The sequence below is a fragment of the Aegilops tauschii genome, chromosome 3, assembly GCF_002575655.3.
Source record: "Aegilops tauschii subsp. strangulata cultivar AL8/78 chromosome 3, Aet v6.0, whole genome shotgun sequence".
Lineage (NCBI taxonomy): Eukaryota > Viridiplantae > Streptophyta > Magnoliopsida > Poales > Poaceae > Aegilops > Aegilops tauschii.
In genome coordinates, this window is record NC_053037.3 from 479,810,733 (window position 1) to 479,822,278 (window position 11,546).

An 11,546-nucleotide genomic window follows, 5' to 3' on the forward strand; every position below is an offset into this window, starting at 1 on the left:
GCGCTTTACACCGATATGACCTAAACGGCAGTGCCACAAATAAGTTGCACTATCATTATCAACTCTGCATCTTTTGGCTTCAATATTATGAATATGTGTATCACTACTATCGAGATTTAACAAAAATAGGCCACTCTTCAAGGGTGCATGACCATAAAAGATATTACTCATATAAATAGAATAACCATTATTCTCTGATTTAAATGAATAACCGTCTCGCATCAAACAAGATCCAGATATAATGTTCATGCTTAACGCTGGCACCAAATAACAATTATTTAGGTCTAAAACTAATCCCGAAGGTAGATGTAGAGGTAGCGTGCCGACCGCGATCACATCGACTTTGGAACCATTTCCCACGTGCATCGTCACCTCGTCCTTAGCCAATCTTCGCTTAATCCGTAGCCCCTATTTCGAGTTGCAAATATTAGCAACAGAACCAGTATCAAATACCCAGGTGCTACTGCGAGCATTAGTAAGGTACACATCAATAACATGTATATCACATATACCTTTGTTCACCGTGCCATCCTTCTTATTCGCCAAATACTTGGGGCAGTTCCGCTTCCAGTGACCAGTCTGCTTGCAGTAGAAGCACTCAGTCTCAGGCTTAGGTCCAGACTTGGGTTTCTTCTCCTGAACAGCAACGTGCTTGCTGTTCTTCTTGAAGTTCCCCTTCTTCCCTTTGCCCTTTTCTTGAAACTAGTGGTCTCGTGAACCATCAACACTTGATGTTTTTCTTGATTTCTACCTTCGTCGATTTCAGCATCACGAAGAGCTTGGGAATTGTTTCTATTATCCCTTGCATATTATAGTTCATCACGAAGTTCTACTAACTTGGTGATGGTGACTAGAGAATTCTGTCAATCACTATCTTATCTGGAAGTTAACTCCCACTTTATTCAAGCGATTGTAGTACCCGGACAATCTGAGCACATGCTCACTGCTTGAGCTATTCTCCTCCACCTTTTAACTGTAGAACTTGTTGGAGACTTCATATCTCACAACTCAGGTATTTGCTTGAAATATTAACTTCAACTCCTGGAACATCTCATATGCTCCATGACGTTCAAAACGTCGTTGAAGACCCGGTTCTAAGCCGTAAAGCATGGCACACTGAACTATCGAGTAGTCATCAGCTTTACTCTGCCAGACGTTCATAACATCTGGTGTTGCTCCTGCAGCAGGCCTGGCACCCAGCGGTGCTTCCAGGACGTAATTCTTCTGTGCAGCAATGAGGATAATCCTTAAGTTACGGACCCAGTCCGTGTAATTGCTACCATCATCTTTCAACTTTGCTTTCTCAAGGAACGCATTAAAATTCAACGGAATAACAGCACGGGCCATCTATCTACAATTAACATAGACAAGCAAGATACTATCAGGTACTAAGTTCATGATAAATTTAAGTTCAATTAATCATATTACTTAAGAACTCCCGCTTAGATAGACATCCCTCTAATCCTCTAAGTGATCACGTGATCCATATCAACTAAACCATGTCCGATCATCACGTGAGATGGAGTAGTTTCAACGGTGAACATCACTATGTTGATCAAATCTACTATATGATTCACCCTCGACCTTTCGGTCTCCGTGTTCCGAGGCCATATCTGTTATATGCTAGGCTCGTCAAGTTTAACCTAAGTATTCTGCGTGTGCAACTGTTTTGCACCCGTTGTATTTGAACGTAGAGCATATCACACCCGATCATCATGTGGTGCCTGAGCACGAAGAACTTTCGCAACGGTGCATACTCAGGGAGAACACTTATACTTTGATAATTTAGTGAGGGATCATCTTATAATGCTACCGTCAATCAAACCAAGATAAGATGCATAAAAAGATAAACATCACATGCAATCAATATAAGTGATATGATATGGCCATCATCATCTTGTGCTTGTGATCTCCATCTCCGAAGCACCGTCATGATCATCATCGTCACCGGCGCGACACCTTGATCTCCATCGTAGCATCGTTGTCGTCTCGCCAATCTAATGCTTCTACGACTATTGCTACCGCTTAGTGATAAAGTAAAGCATTACAGGGCGATTGCATTGCATACAATAAAGCGACAACCATATGGCTCCTGCCAGTTGCCGATAACTCGGTTACAAAACATGATCATCTCATACAATAAAATTTAGCATCATGTCTTGACCATATCATATCACAACATGCCCTGCAAAAACAAGTTAGACGCCCTCTATTTTGTTGTTGCAAGTTTTACGTGGCTGCTACGGGCTTAGCAAGAACCGTTCTTACCTACGCATCAAAACCACAATGATAGTTTGTCAAGTTGGTGCTGTTTTAACCTTTGCAAGGACCGGGCGTAGCCACACTCGGTTCAACTAAAGTGAGAGAGACAGACACCCGCCGGTCACCTTTAAGCAACGAGTGCTCGTAACGGTGAAACCAGTCTCGCGTAAGCGTACGCGTAATGTCGGTCCGGGCCGCTTCATCTCACAATACCGCTGAACCAAAGTATGACATGCTGGTAAGCAGTATGACTTATATTGAAGGAAATATGCCCTAGAGGCAATAATAAAGTATTATATATTTCCTTGTATCATGATAAATGTTTATTATTCATGCTAGAATTGTATTAACCGGAAACATAATACATGTGTGAATACATAGACAAACAAAGGGTCACTAGTATGCCTCTACTTGACTAGCTCGTTAATCAAAGATGGTTATGTTTCCTAGCCATAGACATGAGTTGTTATTTGATTAACGGGATCGCCTCATTAGGAGAATGACGTGATTGACATGACCCATTACGTTAGCTTAGCACCCGATCGTTTAGTATGTTGCTATTGCTTTCTTCATGACTTATACATGTTCCCATGACTATGAGATTATGCAACTCCCGTTTACCGGAGGAACACTTTGTGTGCTACCAAACGTCACAACGTAACTGGGTGATTATAAAGGTGCTCTACAGGTGTCTCCAAAGGTACTTGTTGGGTTGGCGTATTTCGAGAATAGGATTTGTCACTCCGATTGTCGGAGAGGTATCTCAGGGCCCACTCGGTAATGCACATCACTATAAGCCTTGCAAGCATTGTGACTAATGAGTTAGTTGCGGGATGATGTATTACGGAACGAGTAAAGAGACTTGCCGATAACGAGATTGAACTAGGTATCGAGATACCGACGATCGAATCTCGGGCAAGTAACATACCGATGACAAAGGGAACAACGTATGTTGTTATGCGGTCTGACCGATAAAGATCTTCGTAGAATATGTGGGAGCCAATATGGGCATCCAGGTACCGCTATTGGTTATTGACCGGAGAGGTGTCTCGGTCATGTCTACATAGTTCTCGAACCCAAAGGGTCCGCACGCTTAAAGTTACGATGACAGTTATATTATGAGTTTATGTGATTTGATGTACCGAAGGTTGTTCGGAGTCCCGGATGTGATCACGGACATGACGAGGAGTCTTGAAATGGTCGAGACGTAAAGATTGATATATTGGACGACTATATTCGGACACCGGAAGTGTTCCGGAGAAGTTTCGGATTAAACCGGAGTGCCGGAGGGTTACCGGAACCCCCCGGGGAAGTATTGGGCCTTAGTGGGCCTTGAGGGGAGAGAGAGGGCAGCAGCCAGGAGGTGGTGCGCCCCCTCCCAGAGGAGTCCTAGTTGGACTAGGAGAGGGGGGCGCAGCCCCCTTTCCCTCTCCCTCTCCCTCTCTTTCCTTCCCCCCTTCTTTTCCTAGTAGGACTAGGAAAGGGGAGTCCTACTCCTACTAGGAGGAGGACTCCCCCCCTCTCCTTGGCGCACCCCATAGGCAGCCGGCCTCCCCCTTGCTCCTTCATATACGGGGGCAGGGGGGCACCTAAGAACACACTTGATATACGATATTTTAGCCGTGTGCGGTGCCCCCCTCCACCAGATTACACCTCGATAATACCGTCGCGAAGCTTAGGCGAAGCCCTGCGTCGGTGGAACATCATCATCGTCACCACGCCGTCGTGCTGACGAAACTCTCCCTCAACACTCGGCTGGATCGGAGTTCGAGGGACGTCATCGAGCTGAACGTGTGTAGAACTTCGGAGGTGCCGTACGTTCGGTACTTGATCGGTCGGATCGTGAAGACGTTCGACTACATCAACCGCGTTGTAATAACGCTTCCGCTGTCGGTCTACGAGGGTACGTGGACAACACTCTCCCCTCTCGTTGCTATGCATCACCATGATCTTGCGTATGCGTAGGAATTTTTTTGAAATTACTACGTTCCCCAACAGTGGCATCCGAGCCTGGTTTTATGCGTTGATGCTTTGCACGAGTAGAACACAAGTGAGTTGTGGGCGATATAAGTCATACTGCTTACCAGCATGTCATACTTTGGTTCAGCGGTATTGTGAGATGAAGCGGCCCGGACCGACATTACGCGTACGCTTACGCGAGACTGGTTTCACCGTTCGGAGCACTCGTTGCTTAAAGGTGACTGGCGGGTGTCTGTCTCTCTCACTTTAGTTGAACCGAGTGTGGCTACGCCCGGTCCTTGCGAAGGTTAAAACAGCACCAACTTGACAAACTATCGTTGTGGTTTTGATGCGTAGGTGAGAACGGTTCTTGCTAAGCCCGTAGCAGCCACGTAAAACTTGCAACAACAAAGTAGAGGACGTCTAACTTGTTTTTGCAGGGCATGTTGTGATGTGATATGGTCAAGACATGATGTGATATAATGTGTTGTATGAGATGATCATGTTTTGTAACCGAGTTATCGGCAACTGGCAGGAGCCATATGGTTGTCGCTTTATTGTATGAGATGCAATCGCCATGTAATAGTTTTACTTTATCACTAAGCGGTAGCGATAGTCGTAAAAGTAATAAGTTGGCAAGACGACAACGATACTACGATGGAGATCAAGGTGTCGAGCCGGTGACGATGGTGATCATGATGGTGCTTCGGAGATGGTGATCACAAGCACGGTGCTTCGGAGATGGAGATCACAAGCACAAGATGATGATGGCCATATCATATCACTTATATTGATTGCATGTGATGTTAATCCTTTATGCATCTTATCTTGCTTTGATTGACGGTAGCATTATAAGATGATCTCTCACTAAAATTTCAAGATAAAAGTGTTCTCCCTGAGTATGCACCGTTGCAAAAGTTCTTCGTGCTGAGACACCACGTGTTAATCGGGTGTGATAGGCTCTACGTTCAAATACAACGGGTGCAAAACAGTTGCACACGCGGAATACTCGGGTTAAACTTGACGAGCCTAGCATATACAGATATGGCCTCGGAACACAGAGACCGAAAGGTCGAGCGTGAATTATATAGTAGATATGATCAACATAGTGATGTTCACCATTGAAACTACTCCATCTCACGTGTTAATCGGTCATGGTTTAGTTGCTTTGGATCACGTACTCACTTAGATGATTAGAGAGATGTCTATCTAAGTGGGAGTTCTTAAGCAATATGATTAATTGAACTTAAATTTATCATGAACTTAGTACCTGATAGTATCTTGCTTGTCTATGTTAATTGTAGATATATGGCCCGTGCTGTTGTTCCGTTGAATTTTAATGCGTTCCTTGAGAAAGCTAAGTTGAAAGATGATGGTAGCAATTACACGGACTGGGTCCGTAACTTGAGGATTATCCTCATTGCTGCACAGAAGAATTACGTCCTGGAAGCACCGCTAGGTGCCAGGCCTCCTGCAAGAGCTACACCAGAAGTTATGAACGTCTGGCAAAGCAAAGCTGATGACTACTCAATAGTTCAGTGTGCCATGCTTTACGGCTTAGAACCGGGACTTCAACGACGTTTTGAACGTCATGGAGCATATGAGATGTTCCAGGAGTTGAAGTTAATATTTCAAGCAAATGCCCGGATTGAGAGATATGAAGTCTCCAATAAGTTCTATAGCTGCAAGATGGAAGAGAATAGTTCTGTCAGTGAGCATATACTCAGAATGTCTGGGTATAATAATCACTTGATTCAACTGGGAGTTCAACTTCCGGATGATTGCGTCATTGACAGAATTCTTCAATCACTGCCACCAAGCTACAAGAGCTTCGTGATGAACTATAACATGCAAGGGATGGATAAGACGATTCCCGAGCTCTTCGCAATGCTAAAGGCAGCGGAGGTAGAAATCCAAAAGGAGCATCAAGTGTTGATGGTCAGTAAAACCACTAGTTTCAAGAAAAAGGGCAAAGGGAAGAAGAAAGGGAACTTCAAGAAGAATAGCAAGCAAGTTGCTGTTCAGGAGAAGAAATCCAAGTCTGGACCTAAGCCTGAAACTGAGTGCTTCTACTGTAAGCAGACTGGCCACTGGAAGCGGAACTGCCCCAAGTATTTGGCGGATAAGAAGGATGGCAAGGTTAACAAAGGTATATGTGATATACATGTTATTGATGTGTACCTTACTAATACTCGCAGTAGCACCTGGGTATTTGATACTGGTTCTGTTGCTAATATTTGCAACTCAAAACAGGGGCTACGGATTAAGCGAAGTTTAGCTAAGGACGAGGTGACGATGCGCGTGGGAAATGGTTCCAAAGTCGATGTGATCGCCGTCGGCACGCTACCTCTACATCTACCTTCGGGATTAGTTTTAGACCTAAATAATTGTTATTTGGTGCCAGCGTTGAGCATGAACATTATATCTGGATCTTGTTTAATGCGAGACGGTTATTCATTTAAATCAGAGAATAATGGTTGTTCTATTTATATGAATAATATCTTTTATGGTCATGCACCCTTGAAGAGTGGTCTATTTTTAATGAATCTCGATAGTAGTGATACACATATTCATAATGTTGAAACCAAAAGATGCAGAGTTAATAATGACAGTGCAACTTATTTGTGGCACTGCCGTTTGGGTCATATCGGTGTAAAGCGCATGAAGAAACTCCATACTGATGGAATTTTGGAAACACTTGATTTTGAATCACATGGTACTTGCGAACCGTGCCTTATGGGCAAGATGACAAAAACACCGTTCTCCGGAACTATGGAGAGAGCAAAAGATTTGTTGGAAATCATACATACAGATGTATGTGGTCCGATGAATATTGAAGCTCGTGGCGGATATCGTTATTTTCTTACCTTCACAGATGATTTGAGCAGATATGGGTATATCTACTTAATGAAACATAAGTCTGAAACATTTTAAAAGTTCAAAGAATTTCAGAGTGAAGTTGAAAATCATCGTAACAAGAAAATAAAATTCCTACGATCTGATCGTGGAGGAGAATATTTGAGTTACGAGTTTGGTCTACATTTGAAACAATGCGGAATAGTTTCGCAACTCACGCCACCCGGAACACCACAGCGTAATGGTGTGTCTGAACGTCGTAATCGCACTTTACTAGATATGGTGCGATCTATGATGTTTCTTACTGATTTACCGCTATCGTTTTGGGGTTATGCTTTAGAGACGGCTGCATTCACTCTAAATAGGACACCATCGAAATCTGTTGAGACGACGCCTTATGAACTATGGTTTGGCAAGAAACCAAAGTTGTCGTATCTTAAAGTTTGGGGTTGCGATGCTTATGTGAAGAAACTTCAACCTGATAAGCTCGAACCTAAATCGGAGAAATGTGTCTTCATAGGATACCCAAAGGAGACCGTTGGGTTCACCTTCTATCACAGATCCGAAGGCAAGATATTTGTTGCTAGAAATGGATCCTTTCTAGAGAAGGAGTTTCTCTCGAAAGATGTGAGTGGGAGGAAAGTAGAACTTGATGAGGTAACTGTACCTGCTCCCTTATTGGAAAGTAGATCATCGCAGAGATCAGTTTCTGCGACACCTACACCAAGTAGTGAGGAAGTTAATGATAATGATCATGAAACTTCAGATCAAGTTATTACTGAACTTCGTAGGTCAACTAGATCAAGATCCGCACCAGAGTGGTACGGTAATCCTGTTCTGGAGGTCATGTTACTAGACCATGGCGAACCTACGAACTATGAAGAAGCAATGGTGAGCCCAGATTCCGCAAAATGGCTTGAAGCCATCAAATCCGAGATAGGATCCATGTATGAGAACAAAGTATGGACTTTGGTTGACTTGCCCGATGGTCGGCAAGCCATTGAAAATAAATGGATCTTCAAGAAGAAGACTGACGCTGATGGTAATGTTACTATCTATAAAGCTCGACTTGTTGCGAAAGGTTTTCGACAAGTTCAAGGGATTGACTACGATGAGACCTTCTCACCCGTAGCGATGCTTAAGTCTGTCCGAATCATGTTAGCAATTGCCGCATTTTATGATTATGAAATTTGGCAAATGGATGTCAAAACTGCGTTCCTGAATGGATTCCTGGAAGAAGAGTTGTATATGATGCAACCGGAAGGTTTTGTCAATCCAAAGGGAGCTAACAAAGTGTGCAAGCTCCAGCGATCCATTTATGGACTGGTGCAAGCCTCTCGGAGTTGGAATAAACGCTTTGATAGTGTGATCAAAGCATTTGGTTTTATACAGACTTTTGGAGAAGCCTGTATTTACAAGAAAGTGAGTGGGAGCTCGATAGTATTTCTGATATTATATGTGGATGACATATTACTGATTGGAAATGATATTGAATTTCTGGATAGCATAAAGGGATACTTGAATAAAAGTTTTTCAATGAAAGACCTCGGTGAAGCTGCATATATATTAGGCATTAAGATCTATAGAGATAGATCAAGGCGCTTAATTGGACTTTCACAAAGCACATACCTTGACAAAGTTTTGAAGAAGTTCGAAATGGATCAAGCAAAGAAAGGGTTCTTGCCTGTACTACAAGGTGTGAGATTGAGTAAGACTCAATGCCCGACCACTGCAGAAGATAGAGAGAAGATGAAAGATGTTCCCTATGCTTCAGCCATAGGCTCTATCATGTATGCAATGCTGTGTACCAGACCTGATGTGTCCCTGGCTATAAGTTTAGCAGGGAGGTACCAGAGTAATCCAGGAGTGGATCACTGGACAGCGGTCAAGAACATCCTGAAATACCTGAAAAGGACTAAGGATATGTTTCTCGTATATGGAGGTGACAAAGAGCTCATCGTAAATGGTTATGTTGATGCAAGCTTTGACACTGATCCGGACGATTCGAAATCGCAAACCGGATACGTATTTACATTGAACGGTGGAGCTGTCAGTTGGTGCAGTTCCAAGCAAAGTGTCATGGCGGGATCTACGTGTGAAGCGGAATACATAGCTGCTTCGGAAGCAGCGAATGAAGGAGTCTGGATGAAGGAGTTCATAACCGATCTAGGTGTCATACCTAGTACATCGGGACCAATGAAAATCTTTTGTGATAATACTGGTGCAATTGCCTTAGCAAAGGAATCCAGATTTCACAAGAGAACCAAGCACATCAGAAGACGCTTCAATTCCATCCGGGATTTAGTCCAGGTGGGAGACATAGAAATTTGCAAGATACATACGGATCTGAATGTAGCAGATCCGTTGACTAAGCCTCTTCCACGAGCAAAACATGATCAGCACCAAGACTCCATGGGTGTAAGAATCATTACTATGTAATCTAGATTATTGACTCTAGTGCAAGTGGGAGACTGAAGGAAATATGCCCTAGAGGCAATAATAAAGTATTATATATTTCCTTGTATCATGATAAATGTTTATTATTCATGCTAGAATTGTATTAACCGGAAACATAATACATGTGTGAATACATAGACAAACAAAGTGTCACTAGTATGCCTCTACTTGACTAGCTCGTTAATCAAAGATGGTTATGTTTCCTAGCCATAGACATGAGTTGTTATTTGATTAACGGGATCGCCTCATTAGGAGAATGACGTGATTGACATGACCCATTACGTTAGCTTAGCACCCGATCGTTTAGTATGTTGCTATTGCTTTCTTCATGACTTATACATGTTCCCATGACTATGAGATTATGCAACTCCCGTTTACCGGAGGAACACTTTGTGTGCTACCAAACGTCACAACGTAACTGGGTGATTATAAAGGTGCTCTACAGGTGTCTCCAAAGGTACTTGTTGGGTTGGCGTATTTCGAGAATATGATTTGTCACTCCGATTGTCGGAGAGGTATCTCAGGGCCCACTCGGTAATGCACATCACTATAAGCCTTGCAAGCATTGTGACTAATGAGTTAGTTGCGGGATGATGTATTACGGAAAGAGTAAAGAGACTTGCCGGTAACGAGATTGAACTAGGTATCGAGATACCGACGATCGAATCTCGGGCAAGTAACATACCGATGACAAAGGGAACAACGTATGTTGTTATGCGGTCTGACCGATAAAGATCTTCGTAGAATATGTGGGAGCCAATATGGGCATCCAGGTCCCGCTATTGGTTATTGACCGGAGAGGTGTCTCGGTCATGTCTACATAGTTCTCGAACCCAAAGGGTCCGCACGCTTAAAGTTACGATGACAGTTATGTTATGAGTTTATGTGATTTGATGTACCGAAGGTTGTTCGGAGTCCCGGATGTGATCACGGACATGACGAGGAGTCTCGAAATGGTCGAGACGTAAAGATTGATATATTGGACGACTATATTCGGACACCGGAAGTGTTCCGGAGAAGTTTCGGATTAAACCGGAGTGCCGGAGGGTTACTGGAACCCCCGGGGAAGTATTGGGCCTTAGTGGGCCTTGAGGGGAGAGAGAGGGCAGCAGCCAGGAGGTGGTGCGCCCCCTCCCAAAGGAGTCCTAGTTGGACTAGGAGAGGGGGGCGCAGCCCCCTTTCCCTCTCCCTCTCCCTCTCTTTCCTTCCCCCCTTCTTTTCCTAGTAGGACTAGGAAAGGGGAGTCCTACTCCTACTTGGAGGAGGACTCCCCCCCTCTCCTTGGCGCGCCCCATAGGCAGCCGGCCTCCCCCTTGCTCCTTTATATACGGGGGCAGGGGGGCACCTAAGAACACACTTGATATACGATATTTTAGCCGTGTGCGGTGCCCCCCTCCACCAGATTACACCTCGATAATACCGTCGCGAAGCTTAGGCGAAGCCCTGCGTCGGTGGAACATCATCATCGTCACCACGCCGTCGTGCTGACGAAACTCTCCCTCAACACTCGGCTGGATCGGAGTTCGAGGGATGTCATCGAGCTGAACGTGTGTAGAACTTCGGAGGTGCCGTACGTTCGGTACTTGATCGGTCGGATCGTGAAGACGTTCGACTACATCAACCGCGTTGTAATAACGCTTCCGCTGTCGGTCTACGAGGGTACGTGGACAACACTCTCCCCTCTCGTTGCTATGCATCACCATGATCTTGCGTATGCGTAGGAATTTTTTTGAAATTACTACGTTCCCCAACATATATCGCCCACAACTCACTTGTGCTCTACTCGTGCATATGACATCTACGCATAAAACCAGGCTCTGATACCACTGTTGGGGAACGTAGTAATTTCAAAAAAATTCCTACGCACACGCAAGATCATGGTGATGCATAGCAACAAGAGGGGAGAGTGTTGTCCACGTACCCTCGTAGACCGAAAGCGGAAGCGTTAGCACAACGCGGTTGATGTAGTCGTACGTCTTCACGATCCGACCGATCCAAGTACCGAACGTACG